At 38.2% G+C, this 21,629-nt stretch overlaps 1 protein-coding gene across 1 annotated transcript in view; it reads left to right on the forward strand.

Moving 5' to 3' along the window:
- The first annotated feature begins 3,205 nt into the window (after positions 1-3,205).
- LOC127451666 (cdc42 effector protein 4-like) overlaps positions 3,206-21,629 on the forward strand; it is a 33,775-nt gene continuing 15,351 nt past the window's right edge. The window contains exon 1 of the mRNA XM_051716517.1: positions 3,206-3,424. The gene's annotated coding sequence lies outside the window, so the exon portion shown is untranslated. The remainder of the gene's footprint in view (positions 3,425-21,629) is intronic.

Raw genomic sequence — 21,629 nt, forward strand, 5'->3', positions numbered from 1 at the left:
GTGTTTTTGTCGATCTCTCTTGCTTCGGCTTTTCAAGGGAAGGGCTTGCTGAACAAAAAGATCTCAGCTCTGTAGGTCCAAACAATGCAAGTGAATGGTTGCCAGAACTTTGAAGGAGCCAAAAAGCACATAAAGGCAGCATAAAAGTAATCCATAAGACTCCAGTGGTTAAATCCATATCTTAAGAAGCGATATGAGGGTTAGGTTAGAAACAGATCAACATTTAAGTCCTTTTTCACTATAAATCTCCACTTTTGTTTTTGGCGATTCACATTCTTTGTGCATATCACCATGTACTGGGCAGGGAGGAGAATTTATAGTTAAAAAGAACCTAAATATTTATATTTTTCTCACCCAAACTATTGTATCATTTCAAAAGATATGGATTTAACCACTGGAGTCATATGGATTACTTTTATGCTGCTTTTATGTGTTTTTGGAGCTGAGATTCTTCTAAAAATCTTTGTTTGTGTTCAGCAGAAGACAGAAAGTCATACACATCTGGGATGGCATGAGGGTGAGTAAATGATAAGAGAATTTTCATTTTTGAGTAAACTATCCCTTTAAAAAACATCAAACCTATATTGTTGACCTTGTTGACTGACATTGTTGAAATTGGCCATTATAGTGCCCACATTTTCAGCAATCTGGGTTATAAAAGAAATGTTCCTATTTATTTTCTCCATAGGGATTTCAAAAGCCAAGCCAACCAGCTCCAAGATAAATGACAACATTTTAACCTTTGATTCGATGCAAACAAATAAAAATAAATAAAAAAATAAATAAAAACACTGAGACAACATAATTCTACTGACTGTAAGTATAAAATAGGATATATTTTTAAAATGTTTAGCAAAATATTAAAATATATACAAATATAAAAGTAGTGTGAGAATGTATGGATAGTTAATTACATCATTTGCAATGCAATTTAACTTTAGTGACAGCAATTTCTCTGATTGGTGGCTCTCTCTTCAGGATTATGGGTAGTGTAGTTCTTCACTGGGAAGTTAGCAATTAAACAGTGTTTAAAGTTTGTTTTTAATTAAGTTGAAATTTGTATGGCTTCTACAGAAGCATTTATCATTGCGAAACAGTCTCGGATCTCATGGACATGTTGTGTCTGTCTTGAAAGGTTTATATGTTATGGTACATTTAGTTTCTCTATAAAGAATATGAATGAATTTTTACTTCAGAAACCAAACTGTTGTGCTCTATTCAGTTTGTGTATAAGTTTTATACCATCTCATCCTAAATAGCCTTATTAAATTAAATGTCTCTGCTTGTTTTGACCTTGCCATATAGAAGATAGATGTTTATGCAGCTCTTGCCTCATTTCCTTGCAACTACATTACAGCAGAGCTAGATTTGTGCCATGAGAATGGGTAAGTGACTGTTGAACCAAAGACACTAAAATCCAAAGAAACTGTGCTTAGACGTGGGAGAGTTCGCCTGGAGATAATCTCTTTATTCCGGGCCGGAAAGCATCGATCTTGACATCAGGGGATGTCACGAGAGAGATGAGAAATTATAACCAAGTGAGGAGAAGGGGTCATGCTTACAGTGTGTTCCTTAAAGGCAAAAACATCTATACACATACCTACAAACCAGATAGGACATAGTGTCATCTCTCTATACGAAAACAAATTATTCTGAGATAACATACATTAACACATTAAAGACAGCACTTGCATTACAGTTAATGAATCAATAAAAACCTGGGAATGGAGCCAAATGGGGGAAATTACTTTTAACTGTGACTTAAAGACTTCCTCAATGCACTGTCTGTCACACTAAATTAATCTAATTATGACCGTGAAAGATTGTAGGAAATAATGTGCTCCATTCTCATCCGTTTATCGTGGAGATGACTGCATCTTTTATAGCAGTGGTATAGCTGGTTTTGCTTCATGACCCTGATTTTACATTGGACAGTACCAAAACTGTTTATCATTCAAAAGTAAAAAAAAAAAAAAAACTTTTTAAATACACTTTTTCTCTCTCCCTCTTAATGTCTCTTGAATATGAATGGCTCTTGGGATGATCTGTAGCCTTTTTTGTGGCTCGACCCACTGTATAAACGTAACTCCAAGCCACTGACAGTTCTGGTTGTGGGGCTATCTTTAAAAAAAAAAGATGTGTAAAATGATAAATGACCTTACTGCTTGACTTTTAAGCACAGATAGTGATCTCACTGTTCAAACATGCCTTTCTTCTGAGCACACAGTGCCAAAGGCCTTGAATTGCAAAAGGATACTCCTCTTTAGGCTCATGTCAGAGGTGCAAATTACACATAATGGCCTTTTGCAAATTGATTTATGTGAATACACAAACAACAGTTTGTACCCTGTGGGTACTGACTAGACTTTCAATGGTGTGATGACTAACAATTGTTCACTGCATGATCCCTATCAAGTTAACTGCATTTCAAAGAAATGTACAAAGACAAGGAGAGGGCCACTGGGAGGGTCAGCACAGTAACACCCTAAACACCATAGAGTAGGGCACATGTTTTAGATTTAGAGTTACATTTTGGTCTGTTCTCACCCAGAATTGATTAGATCGATTAAGAAGACATGGATTAAACCACTGGAGTCTTAAGGATTACTTTTATGCTGCCTTTATGTGCTTTTTGTAACTTTAAAGTGTTGGTCACCATTCACTTTCAATGTACAGAGCTGAAATATTCTTCTAAAAAATCTTTGTTGAAGAAAGAAGGTCATACACATGGGATGGCATAAGTGTAAGTACATGATGAGAGAATTTTCATTTTGGGGTGCACTTCTCCTTTAAGTGGCAGATCTCCATGAGTGGGCGGTGTTACCCTTGGAGGGGCGTGGTTACTTCAAAAGGGGGCGTCACTTCTACGGTTAGGGAAGGGGTTAGTTAGGGTTCCCGCCTTTGATGAGAAGGATATAGTTGCAGGCAGAGCTCCAAAAAGGGGTGGGAGCTCCAAAGCACCAGCAAAGATATAGGGAGCCCCTTACCCTTTCCCTAATCGTGAGTGAAACTGACGTTGGCTCAACCTCCTTTTGGAGTAACCCCGCCCTCTTTTGGAGATTCCGCCCCCATTTGGAAGTCTCCGGCCTGAAGCTACTTGTAATAAGTGTACTGTCTCTTTAAGCGCAGCGTGCAGAGGGCGTGTTTAACAAACAAATGAGGCGGAGTTGAATGAATGATTGCACTGAGCGGCCGGTGCGTTTGCAGCAGAGCTAGAAACAGGAAGGATGCGAATGGCTGTCTATGGACTCGTTTGCCGTGTGCATTGTCGCAACTGAGAAATATACGTCTTTTTTAAAGAACCATCACAGAGGAGCACGGGAAAAATGTTTACATGTAAGAGCACAAACTGCAAGCCTTTTTAAAACCACCCGGGAGATACACTCACCAGCTTCCCAGTGCATGGATCACAGGATTTAATACAGTAAGTTTTAAATTCACTCTACGGAGACAGGAATATTATAATAGTACTAGTACTTCATAAAACCAGTATGAATGCTACTCATTTAAGTGCTTTTGTTACATATGTGGGATGTAAATCCATTTGATCCTTCATGATGCATTGCTAGTATTGGGTTAGGTAGGTAACCCAGCAATCTTTTGTTTAACTCGCTGAGGATAACATATTAGATGGTAGTACTACACCTTCACCAGACTTCCATCAGTCTTCAAACACATGGTATAAAAGGGAGTGTCACTGTCTCTCCATGGAAAGCTGCTCATCATCTTGAAAATATATGTTTCTGTTCCCAACAATGAATCAAATAATGCAAAACTGTCATAACCCTGCATTATACATGCATATGCATTCAGATGTGTCCATTCAGCTAACAAAAGTGCTTCCATGCAGTGCATTAATTGTTTATTTATATGAAGATCCATCGTGAAGCTCCACATGCTCCGCTGGATCATTGTTCTTTCTCTGTTTATCTGTCGCGCGTTCCGCTTTTACGTTTTGAAGTAAAATGGTTTTAAATTTTTATATGCACCCTCTTGTTCCCGATGAAGAGGTCAGATTTGTAGCCACAGCCCATTATAACTGTAATGAAATATTGTCGTAGTAAGTGTCGCAACCATCATTTACATCATACGAAGTCTTTGTTATGGCTTTAGAATGCATTGTGTTTGTGAATTGGTTTGAGAGACTAGGAATGTCAGATTCATCACAAAGTGAATGGGAATAGTGCTCATGGCAATGGATGAGTGAGGTGAACTTGAATGCCCAGACCTTCTTTGTAAGACCAAAGTGAGTCTCAGGAGGCTTCAACATATGAAATATGCATTAAGGGGTTGAAACTTGTGAACAATTGTCAACAAAACCATAAGATAATGATAGCATTACTTTTGAACTGAAGTTTGGGGTCATATTTATGACACAATGTGAATTTGTATCCTTTACTTACCATGCCTCTTACAAAAATGTTCCAAGGAAACCATAATTTCTGCCCAAATACAATAGTTAGGCCTACTACAACCGTGGTACAATGAAACTTGTCGTAAGATCCCATAATAACAACTATGGTATTTTAATGGAAACTGTGTTTACTGTTGTAAAAGTTTTGTAGGGGATCTAATCACCATATAAAATCATCATATGGAGCTCCTTGTGTGTGTCCACATGTGTATCAGTTGACAGATGCTCTCCTGTTTGTTTAGTTCAGCACCTGCTGGTCATCCTGGTACTCAGTTGAATGTGTTTTCCCATTTTCCACTTCATTACTCCCCCCACAGTAAACAGACCACCAGGAGCAGATGTGGAAGTTTATGTACTTACTACTCTGAAATGTTTTCTTTCTGGTTTTGTTTTACTTGATTTATTTCCACGTACCCTAAATTTGATGATGATAAGACAGCACGTCATTCAGTTAACTAAACTGTTAGGAGAAAGTTATCCCTCTTTGACTAGCATTTTTTAAATTGATGTAATTGTTTTGATGTTAAAATACATTTTCCTATGAGAGTTTGTGCACAGAAAACTACAAGTTAGCCTTTCGGTGGTTGAGGTTTCCCAAGAAGTGTAAACTCTGTGGCTTTGTGGTAGTTTTAACACTGCCGTTTGTTTGAGCAGCCTGACAAGCTTGATATAGCAACATTGGCTTAACCAATGGCATCAGTTTTGGGCGTGACTACCTATTTATTCAACCAATGGTAGATAGATGGATTGTTTGGGTAACCTGTTTGAAAATAATAATAATTTTTACAATTACATTTGGCGACGCTAGTGGTGTAGAAAATTACCCACTTCACCAATAAGGACCGTGTCAAAATTATCTGTAGTGTGTGACCGCCAGTTTTTGCCTATGAAAGACAGCGTTATTGTCTGTAATGTGTATTAGTTTTCAAATTTGCACTAGGGCTGTCAGCAGGGCTTTTTTAAATATAAAAAAATCAAAAAATTGGATTAAATTCTCATTTTAAAGACGTAATTCAGGGGGCCTGGGTAGCTCAGCGAGTAAAGACGCTGACTACCACCCCTGGAGTCGTGAGTTCGAATCCAGGGCATGCTGAGTGACTCCAGCCAGGTCTCCTAAGTAATCAAATTGGCCCGGTTGCTAGGGAGGGTACAGTCACTTGGGGTAACCTCCTCGCGGTCGCTCTAATGTGATTTGCACTCAGTGGGGTGCGTGGTGAGTCGTGTGTGGATGCCACGGAGAATATAGTGAAGCCTCCACACTCGCTATGTCTCTGTGGTAATGCGCTCAACAAGCCGGATGCACGGATTGAGGCGAGTCACTACGCCACCACGAGGACTTGGAGCACATTGTGAATTGGGCATTCCAAATTGAGGAAAAAAAAAAGATGTAATTTCAGGCAGGTGAAAAGTTAGCTGCAAGACATCTGATTTTTAAATCCAATGTTTTCTCTTCCACAAGATGGTGCATTGAATCAAAATGAACCAAATGGCACCGTGTTATAGCTTTTAGCTATTATTTATTGCAAAGAACATACCTGGCTTTAAACTAAAATGCCTGAAATGATAAAGTCAAAAGATTTATCCAGTTCATATTTTCAAATCTTATGTAAAAAAGTAAAATGAGGTAAGAATATGTCAACTTAATGTTGCACTGTAGCCTATACCGGTGCCATAGTAGCAGCACTGACACAAGCTTCATAATACCAGCGGTACCACAGTGTTTTTATTAGATAGAGTTGTATGTAGGTACCTAATGCTTATACAGCAAGACGCTAATTAGAGAGAGAGACACAATGGCCGAAGACCTCCACCCAAGAGGCGGTTCACTCCGAACATGTATGCTAGACGGACGCCTTTGACCGTTGCGCTGCCTCTCTCTATTTTTCCAGTCTTTCGTGCAGGAGTGCTGCGTTTTATTAGATACTGTGTCAGGTAAGGAAATTCAACCTTTTAAACGCTTCTCTAAACACCCGCGTTCTGTTTTATTTGTTGCACTGCATCTGTTTTAGCCCAAGAATGTGATTGGCCTGAAAGGCCTGTAAGTCATTGTCAGTGCTTGGCACACATCTAAAATTTAAATTTTAGCATTTGAATGTGCATTTTTATCTTAAATTTGACGAATATTCGAGTTTTAATTTGACAGCCTAATTTGCACTCTGTGGAATGGTATGCCAAGAACCTCTTTACAACAGCTGCCATTACAACATTTCAACAGCTGCCTTGGGCCTTTTTCAAAAGTGTCTTAATTAGGAGATTTTTTTAATGTATTTTTTTTATCAGCCTCTAGAGCTTTTACTGCATGTATATTGTTGCTTCAGTGTAGGACATGCCTTATTAACAAGTATATTTTAATAAATTCATAGATAAAATGTATAGAACTATATTTTCCTTGTTCACAGCTCTCTGTTATGGGATTATTTTTAATGGATTGATGTCTAGAGCAGTGGTTCTGAATTGGTTTTGGCTTCAGGACCCAGATTTGACATTGGACGTCAAGTTGAGACCCAACTCCAAAATTGTTTTGGGACCCAAGTACCAAAATTGTTTAACTTACAAAATTGAATTTTAATGGTTTCTTGCTCTTGACAGCCAATAATTCACTGCACAGAACACATTGTGGTTGGCACAAACCATGACTTGTTGCATGTGAATCTGTATTTAATGTAGTCTGGGTCGTATTTTCCTTTAACTTGCATAGTTTTTAAGGATGAGGACATGTCGCACAACTGGTCCATGTTGGCATCTTATTGATTTTGCCAGCCTCTACCAAGACAGATGAGTTTGGCCAAAACACCATAGAGTTTGATTTAATGCACATACTTTGAAGCCAACAGTATGGGAAGCAAATTATCCTCCTTTTTTAATAGTTGATACTTTGGTATCCTAACATAGCACAGTTATATGGTTAGTTGCATTTTATTATTTTTATTTAGCATTGTTTTGTTCTGCTGTTATCACTTGTCTTATCAGAACAGATCATGACCCATCAGTTAAGAACCCCTGCTCTAGAAGAGTATTTTTTGTTAGGATGTAATTAATTTCTGTTTATTTCATTGTGGGAAAATAAGAACAGCTGGTGTTAAATGGTTGATAATAGCTCAAGTAATAGCACAGAAGACCACACTGTTTTGTTTTTTTTTACAGTGGTATGAATTTATTTATTTTTTAGAGAGTGCTTTGCTAAAGCATGTCACCAGCCTCAACCTCAGAGGTTATGCATGTGTGTGGCTAAATGTGTGTCCAGCCTTTTTATGTTCCAGGAAATAACACATAAACAGCATTTTACCCCAGAACAGAGCACAGGAAGTAATTGTCAAGCGCTATAGTCTAAAAAATGGCTGAAAGAGAGTCAGTGTGTAGCATCAGACAAATACAAATGCTAACAAAATAGGATTAGTCAGAAATATTGCACATTGAGGTCTCAACTAAGATTTATTTAACATTAAACATTAAGCAGGGTAAAAGCAATGGGAATTCAACCTTGTACAAACCCAAACACCTTTGATCCACTGCCAATTTACCAACCACCTTAAACTCTATGTAACCTCTGTCAGAACAAACACTGAAACATTTGACTCCTACTTACGGTATAAACAGTTGTGCATGCTAATGCAAGTGCCACAATTAATGCAGCTTATACTTGTGGTTTAGGGATTTGAACAAACCCCTAAATCCATGGAATATCATTCAGTTTGATGGTAGAACAAGGTACATAGTGTGTCTGTTGCGAAAACTGTATGGCTACTTGCTATCAAGAGGCAATTAAATTATTTTTATTCTTATTTCCAAGGAAAACTTCAAATTTAGTTTCTTTGTATAAGACATTGTTAGCATATCTTTGTCTGTTTTGGTCACACATAGTCTTCTTTTGTTCCATGACGCATCAACACTAAGGCAAAAAAAGCTCAGATAACCTTCATGAGTGTCAACTTGGCATTTCAGCAATTTAGCATGATGCCTTTCGTGGATCTCATCACTGGCAACATTCCGGACATGTTTGTGACTGCGGACTGTGTTTTTTAAAGAAACTTTGTGGTCCATCTTTTTCATGGCCCTGCAGGTACATCACACACCTTGTGAAGTTGAGAGTCTGAAAGTGGTTGTAATGTTCACAGTGGGGTAATTGTGAGGCAGGTTATTGTCAAACCTGTATTTAGATGGAATAGACTCTTAAAGGTGGTGTAATGTGATTTCGATGCTAAAATATTTGATTTTCACAGCTTAATAATACTGAGAGAAACCATAAGACATTACTTAGTTGATTTATTCGAAAAGTGAAGCTCTGTGGTGCTATCAAAAAACTGCTCTGTTTGTTTGAATTCGTTAAATTTTCTTCCAAACAGATGAGTTTTTTAGTTTTTTTTCTCCCCAATTTGGAATGGCCAATTCCCAGTGCGCTCTAAGTGCTCGTGGTGGCGTAGTGACTTGCCTCAATCCGGGTGGCGGATGACGAATCTCAGTTGCCTCCGTGTCTGAGACGTCAACCTGCGCATCTTATCACTACGACAGCGCGTGTGGAGGCTTCATGCTATTCCCCGCGGCATCCATGCACAACTGACCACATGCCCCACCGAGAGCAAACCACATTATAGTGACCACCAGGAGGTTACCCCATGTGACCCTACCCTCCCTAGCAACCAGGCCAATTTGGTTGCTTAGGAGACCTGACTGGAGTCACTCAGCATGCCCTGGATTCAAACTCATGACTCTAGGGGTGGTAGTCGGCATCAATACTCACTGAGCTACCCAGGCCCCCACAGATGAGGGTTTTAAGTTTAAAGCTCTTGAGTTTTAAATGAATAAAACTGACCACCCTACCCTTAAACCTAACTGATGATAGTGTCATTAAAAGCAAATGTTGGATGAAAAACACAATTGCTGAAGCAACCACATTATTTTGTGAAGTATAGGTCTCTGCGGAACAATCATTTGCATATCCCAATCTATGGGCATTTTCAAACCAGGATGCGTGTTTTTCAACTATCCAATGAAAGTAGGCAATCTCAATGTAGTAATCAGTGTACATTCCATACCAGGATGATCATTTCTTTACTAGGTAGGAAATCTCAAAAGTTGTGTAAAGCAGTTGAAAAACACCCATCCAGGTTTGAAAACGCTCACTGATTGGGAATCGTCCATTTTTGTTCTGCAGAGACACTTGTCAACTCGCATAGTCTTTAGGACTCGTCCTTTGCATCGCAAGTGCAACACTCCATCAACAATAGGATCGGGCTTGGACAAGCTTATAAATGTAGTTGGTTATTTAATGAAAACATTAAATATATCACCTTACAAGTCATGCACTAGTAAAAGTGTTTAGATGTCATAAGATAGCTTTATGTGAGGAACAGGGTAAAAAGTAAGTGTTTTATAAAGTGATAATCTGACATTTTACTCGTGGTTTGTGTCAAAGGAAGTAGAAGTCATAGCTGTTTTAGACCATCTCGTGTTCATTTCACCAGGAAACAAGATGTAGAAACGTGATTCAACCATCTGCTATATACAGACCACTTTACAATCCAATCAATTTCTGAAGGACAAAATCAAGTCCTTTCCTACATTTTTTTTTTTCTCGATGAACATCCTGTTTCACTTGGAAATGAATAACTTTATGGAAATAAAATGGTTTGCGAATGCTGTGTGATGTTGACTTTAATTCTAGATTTACAGTTGTTTTAAAAGTTGTGTTGATGCAACTTGGTTGATAATTGATAATGCTAACAGTTGCAAAGAACCTAAACAGGCAGGTTTATTTTGATGAATTATAGACATGAAGTTCTAGTAGCTCATCATGAGTGTCACTTGAAAAGCAGTAACAGTCATGGTCACAGTGGCAGACTGCTGTTTATTTGTTTAGTGTGCTGGGGAATTGAGTTTGTGGTGTGTTTATGCTCCTACGGAAGGGCAGGGAGTTGATTTCTGTTGGGATGGGAGGGTGTGGACGCTCTACACTTCCTGTCCAAAACCCTCATCTACAAACTCTCTTTCACTGTGTCTTTGAACCAGGAATTAATGTGTCATTCTTCTAGACCAATTAATGCACTGTTTTTAAAAGAATGGTTTATGGTAGGTCAAGACCTATACATTTTCCACTAACTGCTCCTAGGGAAATTCAAATGGGATCCTCCTTAACATTTTGCAACTTAACTGAATAGTAAGTGACTATTAAAGATCACCCAAGCTTAACAGATCTGTGTATATAGAAACACACCTATTCTCTCTAAATACAAACACACCCTGGCTTTAATGGCAATTAAAACAAATCAAGTTAAATTTTCTGCCTGTGACTCCTGTTATTCTTTGCCACTAGAATAAGCCTTGGGCGGCATGCCAACAGTCCGTTCATTGACTGTCAGATGTATATTTAAAGTTGCACTCAGTCATTTTTTCCTCATTAAAAATTTTTAACTCCTAAAGACATGAATTGTAATTTTGCAGTGTGTAGGAAATCATGAGCACTTACATGAAATGAAGACTCCAGTCATATCAGTAACCTTATAAAAGCTGTTTTAGTCTACATGGAGAGGGTCAGCACATGGGGACTGCCATGTTAGAATAACATGACTAGCCGAATACTACTCGCTTAATCTCAGTAACCGTCCTATTATTTGACACTTTTACTCATTGATTAAAGTAATCATGGCTGACTGTGAATAGTACATTTCTACATTGGCATCTGTAACTGAAAACTATTGATTTTCAATGATGCTGCATCCAAGCCGCTAGGTGTCAGTGTAAGTCCAAAGCCCCTTTCACACAGAGATCCCAGTATTAATCCTGGGAAAAGTTGTTCTGGCAACTGTTCTGGGACTGCAAAATTTGTTCATTCACACTGCATGAGCTTTCCCGTCATCTGTGCTCACATTCACACACATCCCGGGACAATCGTAAAGTCCAAAGTGACATCACAATGTGATGTCTAATGTAAAGCGTTTACGGATGACCGCGTCTTTTCTCTCGAAAAGCCTGCATATTTTATCAACTTATAAACAAATAAATTGCATACGGTACAACTAAAGTGATGGTTAATTTAATCATCTATGTGGATGGCGAGTATCTCCCTGGTCCCTGTATGAGATTTGCCAATTTTATTGATTTTATTCCAACAATTAGGCCATCTTTTATAAATGGCTCATAAGATCATTTTTGTTTTGTTCGATGTTAATTGTTTTTGTGTTATTGGCTGCTGTCTACCAACTGAAATGCCTCCCAAGGACAATAAAGATTGAAAGTGAAAGTGATAGGCTAACTGACAAAAAATCACATAAGTGAGGTGCATTGCAGTATTATTAATATTAAATAATAGACTCATAATTTTTTCAAAAAACGAATCATTTTCAGTGACACTGCCCTTCAACAGTTAAGTTGTGCATTCGATTCAGTAATCGCGTTTGTAATTTATTTTGATTCTCAACAGGCCTACCTTCCTAGCTTAAACCGACAAGGTAAAACTATACTTTTTTTTCTTCAGACATTAGCATATATTACAATCAATAATGATTATTAACTTGCCGTTTATTTGTTGTTTTTCTTTTTTCTTTTAGACTAAAACTGCCATTTTTTTTCTGTATGGCTTAAGCACTTTTTAAACTTTACAAATAAAGCGTATTAGTAATATACACATTGTATGATAACTGTTGCACTGTGATTAAGCATTGAGACAAATGTATCGCGGCAAATGTCATCTTTTCGATCATGATAACACTTATTACATTTAGGTCTTGTGGCTATATTTTTGAAACAATGTGTTAACATTTACAGATTGGCCCCATTCACTTCCATTGCAATTGCCTCACTGTAACTGCAATTTTTGCTTTTTTTAAATTAACTAGGGACAAGTTAAAATATTTGTTGCGAAAATAAACAGTATGCCACAAATGCTGACAATTGAGCTTAACTTGCAACCCGATCTCACGTAAATACGTACATATTTTTACGAGTAGGCTATTTCGTATGATTTAATATGATTTTGTTTGTATGAATTCGTATGATTTCATCACGTGCAAATGCCCGGATGTGTAATGCGGAAGAAAGCGTGAGTTCCGCGTGCAAGGTGTCACGGACATACTTATTAATATTATGCTCTTACACAAACCCCTTATCTAAACTTATCCAATCAGTAGAGTGTGTAAACATGATTGGAAGCTGTTGTGTTTGACAGAAGCAAGTAACTGTCGCGTATTAGATGAAAACGATGTCCAGCGACGTCACTGGCTGTAGTGAAAGTTGTACAAATTTATACAAGTGCAGTCGCACGATATCATACGAATTAGCCAAATGTAAAAAAAAAAAAAAAAAAAAATACGAATCCTTACGATTTCATTGTGAGTGTGTGGTGCAACATGTATTGAACCCAGAATATTCATTTACACTTTGTGCACTTGAAAACGGCTCGCCCAACCACACAATTGCCCCAAACCAATGTTACAGTTGTCCCTGTCTACTCCACAGAGTAGCGATTTCTTACATATTAAATTGCAAGCAAAAACCAAGTACTTGATTCAAAGGTACCAGTACTGGGATCCTAAATGCTATACTAAAAAAAGCTATGCAACAACTGCATAATTACAGCAAAACTATGTATTTTGGGGCCGATTTTCATTGTACTACATTGCTTACTTTTCTGGACATTGTATTTTTTGTTTCTTGTACAAAGAAAAATAAACCCATCTACAGGATTATTCACACACTTGTTTAACACACAATTCACTGTTATCAGAGGGGAATAATCAGGTCAGCATATCTATATTCATTTGGCTCCAAAGCAAAATATTTTAAAAGTTGCATGTTTACGGAGGACAACCCACTGACAGTGCTACCAAAACACCAGTTACAAGACAGACACAGGGCTCACAAAAAATGGAAAATGGTAAAATACCTGCACTGAAAAAAATGTATTAAAATAAAACAACAAGAATGAACAGTTTACAACAACCATGATTAATTAACAGAAATACAGATTAGTTCATGCTTTTCTAAATCTGTTGACTGAACATCCAACCAACATGAAAAATATTTCAGTGAACATTATTCTCTTTTGACTGGTCTTGTCCACACTGCAACTTATTCTAGCGAAGACCCACCCACTTAGACAGGAAGTGCCATCTGATGGACATGTGAAGTGACCAACCACAGATTATACCACAATTACAGACAGAAAAAAAAAAATAATAATTGTACGACTGTCCCTGTAAACGGTTATACAGAAAACACGCAAGTGATCGGATTTTCTGTCTGTTCAAAAGTAATAAGTACTGATCATTTAACAGGTATGATTCTGTAAAAACAAAGTGGAATATAAAAGTTCTGCTCGTGAATATCTAGTTAACTTGCTACTAAGTGGCTTAAACAAACATTTGAAGATCTGATGCACGTAAACTGGCAAACTTTTTCAAATCTGATGATTAGTTCTCTCAAAAGTGCTCACTGTATCAATCTGGTAAACACAACAGACTTACTGACGGTTTTTAAAAAAAAAAGCCAATCAGAATTGAGCTTGCCAGATCATGAAAGTGCTCTAGTTTTCTGTTAAAGATGCACTCAGTAACTGGGCTTTGATCCCGGGATATCAGTGGGATCAATGCCAGGGAGCCTTCTGTGTGAACGCAAGCCGGTGCCGGAAAGCCCGAAAATTTGATCCCAGGATCAGACCCTAATAACATTGCCGGGGTCAATCCTGGGACGTGTCTGTGTGAACAAAAGCAGAGCCGATACCCTGAAGGGTGTGTGTTGTAGTGATGATGTATTTATCATGCGAAGGAGAACGTTTGTGTGCACAATAAAGATTAAACAGTTTCATGGTGTATCGCAGTTTGAAAAACATACGGCTGTCATAAACTGTTGCCATTTATTTTTCATTCACGGCATTGTGTGACTCAGGATTTATTTTCTGATTACTAATATTTTTTTTTTTTAATATACAAGAAATTAACATTTCCATTGTAAATATTAGTTAAATAAAAAAAAACAATCAGATACATTTACAGCTTCACCAACCTGACGTGATAAAATAAATTAATTTTTCATTCAGAGCGCAGCACACTGAATGTCAGAACTTTATTTCCCCCTCATATATAGTGCGGTTTAAGTCCATGGAGTAGGACTATTTTGGGTATTTAAAAAATTATAATGATGTTTGCCCAGTTTGTAAATTGTGACTGACAAAAAAGTGCTGTCTAAAGCAGGGAACACTCCAAACCTGAAGTGTATTCATTGTCAAGCGTCAAAATTACTGCTATATTATACATAACTAGTTAATAAATGACTTTTATAGGGGTCTGGGTAGCTCAGCGAGTACTGACGCTGACTACCACCCCTAGAGTCACGAGTTCGAATCCAGGGCGTGCTGAGTGACTCCAGCCAGGTCTCCTAAGCAACCAAATTGGCCCGGTTGCAAGGGAGGGTAGAGTCGCATGGGGTAACCTCCTCGTGGTCGTGATTAGTGGTTCTCGCTCTCAATGGGGCGTGTGGTAAGTTGTGCGTGGATTGCGGAGAGTAGCATGAGCCTCCTCATGCTGTGAGTGTCTGCGGTGTCATGCACAGTGAGCCACGTGATAAGATGCGCGGATTGACTGTCTCAGAAGCGGAGGCAACTGAGACTTGTCCTCCACCACCCGGACTGAGGTGAGTAACTGCGCCACCACGAGGACCACTAAGTAGTGGGAATTGGGCATTCCAAATTGGGAGAAAAAAGAATATTTTAGATTATCTTATATTTATTTATCAGATACAGTTGTTAGAGGGAGATTTTACACTGTTACAATGTGCCCCACACCTGTTAGTGTGCCACGCAAGGCAAGTTGTAATATTTCACTTTCCTTTTTTCCAGGCAGACGGGGAAAAAAGTACACGGTGTATTCATAAAACAAGACCACAGACCAAGATTTGTCCCAGACAATGTGAAAAAATAAAAAATACTTTGAACCCCAAATGTATTTACACAAACTTAAGAAAACCAAAAAGAGTTAGTTAGTTTGTGCCCCGCTCTCCCCTACAACCTCCGTGAACATCATTCCACAGAATTTGAGAAGATGAAAATCTGTAGTGAAAATACGGTAGGTATAGTCTAAAGACCCCCTTACATAAGCAACACAACCAGATATAGTTTATTCCAGTTTTAAAAGACTCAATTGCTTTTTAGGTGACTAACTCGCCATAGTGCTTGCAACCTTCTGACAGGCCAACTGTTTGTTCTTACACTTATATTTTTTTTAACCCTATAAAGGGCAAGAACATAACGATACAGAAAATGTATTTATTGCTATTTACCAACACATTAGGTTCAAAATAATACATTTCAGTTTTTCTCCAAAAACAGAATTTCTTTTCAATTTTACAGCTTGTATAAATCATGATCAAAAAGATGACATTTGCCGCGATACATTTGTCTCAATGCTTAATCACAGTGCAACAGTTATCATACAATGTGTATATTACTAATACATTTTATTTGTAAAGTTTAAAAAGTGCTTAAGCCATACAGAAAAAAAATGGCAGTTTTAGTCTAAAAGAAAAAAAGAAAAACAACAAATAAACGGCAAGTTAATAATCATTATTGATTGTAATATATGCTAATGTCTGAAGAAAAAAAAAAAGTATAGTTTTACCTTGTCGGTGTAAGCTAGGAAGGTAGGCCTGTTGAGAATCAAAATAAATTACAAACGTGATTACTGAATCGAATGCACAACTTAACTGTTGCAAAAAAAAACAAAAGTTCAGTTTCCCGCTGCAGATGATGTTTGGACCACTCAACATGTTTGGCAGACATGGGACAATGGTAATCCATATATAGATTCAGAATTTATAATGTATAATTTTATTTTAACATGGTTGACAGTGATTGGATGATGCTGGCTATCACTTTGAATCAGAATGAATTATACTAATTTCTGATGTAATATCGGTAACGTCTCAAAAACATGAATTACCAACACTCCTAAAAACATAAACAATTTGATGGAAAAACAATCTGACTTTCTGTAGCTTGGTATTTAAAATTTCACAACTTAGTCCTGCTGTCCACATACTGTATGTGGACATCGATTTAAAAAAAACAACAACTGTTTGCTCTAGAACTATTTACTTGTTTATTAGGTGCTACTAGTTACAAATCAAAATGGGAACTGGAAAATGCACGCAGCAGTCACGCTTGGGTCTCCGGAGGTTAACATTATGCAACAAATGCTGTTGATAGAGCTTAACTTCTATTGAACCTGGAACATTCCTTTAAATACTGGTACATGTATAAACACGGTTTAAAACTATTTGTGCTACAGTAACTAAAACACAGTCAGAGGTAGTCAAAAATGCATGTGACCACAGTTGCATTTGAGTGTAAATGCTAATGTGTTCTGATGCATCCCAGATAACAGCAAAGGACCACCTACTCGCCAAACACCCTGTCAAACAAGAGTATTAAACTAAGCTAAAGCTATACTTAAAAAAAAAAAAAAAAAAAAAAAAAAAAAAAGGAAGAGCCCATAAATTGGCTGTATGTGCAAAAAACATTACAGAACATCTTTAGTATTAAAGATATCAACATACAGTACATTAAAAAAGAACATTTGCTATGGTTAAGTGTCTGCTAAATGAATAAATGTTTGAAAGCCTCATCCTTACTATTGTTATGCTTGTTAAGCTCTGTGTAAGAGGCGTAACATTTCAGCCAGTGGCCTTTTGTAAGCAAATGCTGATAACACCTTGGAGTGGGGGTTGTCATTCTGAGGTGTTGCGTAATGTGTGAGGGAAGGAAGAGAGGTTAAGGAGGGACCGCGTTGTGAAGATAATCTTATCTCAGGTGAATTATATTTACCTGACCATCCCCTTATTCTTTCTGCACACAATTTAAAATCTCCACAAACAATGGCAAGTTTAGCATTATCTCAGGTCAGTTTGAGCAGCAGTACTAGATTAGCTGGCTTTCCAGAGCATGGTTAATTTGGTTTGTGGGGTTATCAGCTTCTATGAGAAAGAATGGGCTGAGAAGATGCTGTAGGTGCTTAATCACTCTGCCTTGGTGAGGGAGCATTATGGATAATTGAATGTCAATGTCTCAATGTCCGCTCTCCAAATCAAATGTTACGCCTATTTCTAGAAACACAAATGTATAGTTTTTCCTGAGTGGTTGGCCCTTATCAATATCCGTACCAACGCCCGCCACCCCACTTGTGAAATGTGTTTTCATCCAGGCCACTATAAGCCATTAAGACTGCACAACCTTTTGATAGGATTGTATGTCTATCCTTCACAACCTTTGCATTTTTGTCAAATTCAATTTTGTCTACCCTAAGGTCCATTGTCAGTTGGATTGTATCTTGCATAAAAACATATGACATTTCTATATTGCATTATAGCACTCGAGCGCTTCTTTCGTTTCGCTTTTGGTGTGAATGGACCTTTCGACAGCAATTAGTTTTGCTTTTTTGTTTCGTCCTTCATGGGAATAGACACTACAGTGCACAAAAACAGGCATTTAAAAAAATTCAGGTTGTGATGTTACATCCAATCTAGCGTAAGTGATGACGTTTGACTCTTACCGATAATTCTATATGACTGTCCTTTTTATGTCATTGTATTTTTTATGCATGACAACATAAATTTAACATGTCTAATGAAAGTGGTGATGCACCATGTTCGCACCAAGTACCATAATCTTCTATTGTAATGGACAAATATGTAACCCTCTCATAATACGTCATTTTGGGAAAAAAAATTGGTATGAATATATTCTTGTTTCAAAGTAAAAAGAGACATTGTTTTGATTTAATAGTTCTTGCATTAAAGGGATAAAGGGTTTAAGTACAATTAGCTACTTTACAAGCGCTTAAAAACTGTCTTAATGTCCCCTGCTGTTTAAAGAGCTCTAGTAATGTAACCTGGTTTTCACCATATGGGTCTCCCTTTGTGTTGCCCTGAGGTCATTGAGACCCCCATTCAGGTCAGTGGTTCCTAACAGACCCAGCCAGATGGATCTGTCTCAGCTGGGAACACACACTTCATCACATCACATCACATTGCTGGTTTGAGTGCTGACCACTGACTGATTTATTTCCAATAGGAACCACTTATCAAGAGTAGAAATCTATTCACTCAATAACTGAACAATGTGCGTGTGACTTACAGTTAATTCCATTTGCCACTGCAAGGTGATGCGAGGTAATGACTCTTTCAAGTTCCTGCCTTTTCCCAGTGTAATAACATCATAATTTAATTAAAGCAAGACTTTTTTGTTTAGTTTTTGCTGCCAGTAGTGCTGTTCTTTTTTTAAGCCAGATTTAAGGGCTCTGGGATTGAATAGAATGCATGTGATTATTATTTATGGTCGAGACATATAATTCAAGAGCACGGCTCACATGGTTCTGGGGGCCTCTGCTTGGCTTAGCAAAGAAAAACTTCCACAGATCAACAGTAGATCATTCACTGTCTGAGTGCTAGGATGCACTCAGCACTTTTGTGTGATTCACAGAGAGATGCTTGTTCACAAAGAGCGAGCTTTCTGTTGATCCGCCGCAAGGACCAAATATTTTTGAAGTGCATGTGACATGCGAGTGTGCTTCAGCCTTAAACGTCTTGTTTTAATGTCATGATGGCGTCATTAACTGACAATAATTCACCCATTCTTCATGTCTAACATGTTATTTCTGTGCAACTAGTGGCACCAAATAATATTACAATATTTTGGCTGACTGGGCTGGACATTAAGAACATTGGCTCAACCTAAGTGGTCATGTTTTACCGTATACTATAATGTTTGGGGGACAAAAAGCATCTTTCCCCAGTGACAGCCATCTAAAAGTAGCTGCGTATGCTGATGAAATTCATATTTGTTGCAAGCGACATATAAATCACAAATATTTAATTATTACAGTAGATGTTTTGAAAGACACAGATTTTTCGGAGGACTCTTAAAAGTGTGAAATGGATTTATATTTTCCCGTGTCTACTGCCTTTGACATCACAGCTCAGGAATAGGCCCTTGTGAAGGGCTTGGGACTGTACACATTCTTGTTTTGCTGTTACCCAATCAGCATTGTCCAGAAGAATGGGAATGCTAATGGATATAGCTTTCTCTCTGTACTATCACAGACCTCCTTGGTGAAACCATTGGGTGAGTTTGGGGTAGGACTACATTTTTGAAAGAACAATGTACGAAACTTCTTTGAAAAAGAAATTTTTTGTTATTCTGTTTAGTGGCGCAGAAATAAACCCTTTCGCTTACGGTGTATGCAACAACATTTCTGAGATGCACTATTTCCAAGCAGTCTCTGGCTTATGACTTGTTGAAGTCAAAATCAGGATTTTCGAGTCCCATCAGACATTGTTGTTGAAACTGGAGCCACCCCAAGAGCATTGTGTGTGCGACTGTTGTGCGTATATTTTTCTATGAGATTTGCTAAGCCTCTTAAACTCACACAGGGTTCAAAGGTTAGTATGTATAGGGTCATAGGGCTGTAGAAGTGGAACAGGGGATAGCGGGAGAGAGGGAGGTGTGTTTAGTCTGTAAAGTGTGCTTCGTGCATGCAAACTGGGGCAGAGGAAGTCTAGCTGCTCTCCATGAACTGTGTCGCTAACATTGATGTTGTGAGAGGGTATTTGGAAAGTCGCTAACCCCCTCTGAGGCCTTTAGTTTCCCACACTGCCTTCCCATGCTTCATAGTTGTACATGGCTATAAATAAAGCTACACTCCTTCAGGCACATTGGATAAACGGGTCCAGAGATGCACATGGACCGTTATTAACCAAGGTCATTAACCTTTGCCAAAAATGCTTTAATGGAGCATAGTAGAGTGCTTGAGAGGCTGATTTAGATAACGATGTCTGAGATATTACATTTTGTCTCTGCAGAGGGGTTAGGCCAACACTTTACACAAGTATGCAAACGCAGACTCAAAACCTTGGGCATCATTTGCATTCTTGCATTACTGTAATGGTAGGTTGATGTTCTTCAAGCCCCTAATTCCAGACCTAGTTTAACATGAAAAAAAATCTGATTGGTTTAGAGGAATAGAAATATAGGAAGGTTGTTCCAGGACCAATACAAATGGTAATTCAGGAAAACGTTCTACTTGGCAAAATTTCATTGACCATTTAGAAGATCTAAGTTGCTGTGCAAGATTCTCTGAAACTGTTGCTCTGTCATGACCTGATAGAGAAAACTGAGCATAGACACAGACCGTTTACACCCAGGCCAGAAAAATACTTTACGCCAGTACGTGCACTATTGTATGCAGATGCGAGCACTTGGCCAACGCATTGTCAACGCACGGTTTGGTTGAACGTACTTGATGTACATTTTGTGGTACTGTGGCAGTAACAAAACCTCAATACTCAATGGGGCGATAGAGTTACCTTCAAATGTCTTAGCCATTAAACTGTATGTGTTTATTCAGGTAAGTTGCTGTAAATATGTTGACTTGAACTTACTTGCTCAACATTATTCTCTTCAATCTGTTGCTTTGCCATGGCACTAGTTGACTTCAAAGAGAAAACTCACTATAGAAGTGGACAGTTCACACTATTGTCTGCTATATAGACCCTTGCGGCAGTGTTGAGAATGCAACGCATCCCTGCATTGTGTTATGAATTGCGTTCTGACACATTATGGACTGCAGCAATGCATGAAATTGAGCTTGCGTAGCTCGAAGCATCTGCATTTACATACATGCGTTGAGTATTTTTCAGGCTAAATGCCTGCTACAGTGCCCTTTGCGGCAATGATGTGAATGCAATGCGTACCTACGTTGCGTTATGAATTGCGTTCTGACATTCCAGAGTGCAGCTGCACGTGAAATCAAGCTTGCATTGAGGAGTCTGCTTCAACACACTTGTGTAGAGTATGTTTCAGGCCTCAGAGTGTGGGAAAGATCATAAGTGGAGTGACTTGGGGATTCAGGGTTTTACATGTTTCATCTACTGCTTGTTTTTCATTCTGCTTATGCCACCCAGTAGCAACACCACATGTACAGACTGCTGTCTTTGTCCAGACAGCTGTGAACCGTTGTTCAGCATTGTAATTTGTCAATTTTTTTCACATTTTGCACAAACCTCTTGGGCCAAGAGACAAATATGCCTACCGCATTTCGTTCTGATCGCCTTTTCTAACCTTATCTAATAGCTGCTAAAATTTTAGATAGAAGATATGCAGTCTCATAGACCTTGATAGCACCTTGGACTGTATGCAAAATTTTAAGTCGATCGGACCAACGGTTCCATAGAG

The sequence above is a fragment of the Myxocyprinus asiaticus genome, chromosome 14, assembly GCF_019703515.2.
Source record: "Myxocyprinus asiaticus isolate MX2 ecotype Aquarium Trade chromosome 14, UBuf_Myxa_2, whole genome shotgun sequence".
Lineage (NCBI taxonomy): Eukaryota > Metazoa > Chordata > Actinopteri > Cypriniformes > Catostomidae > Myxocyprinus > Myxocyprinus asiaticus.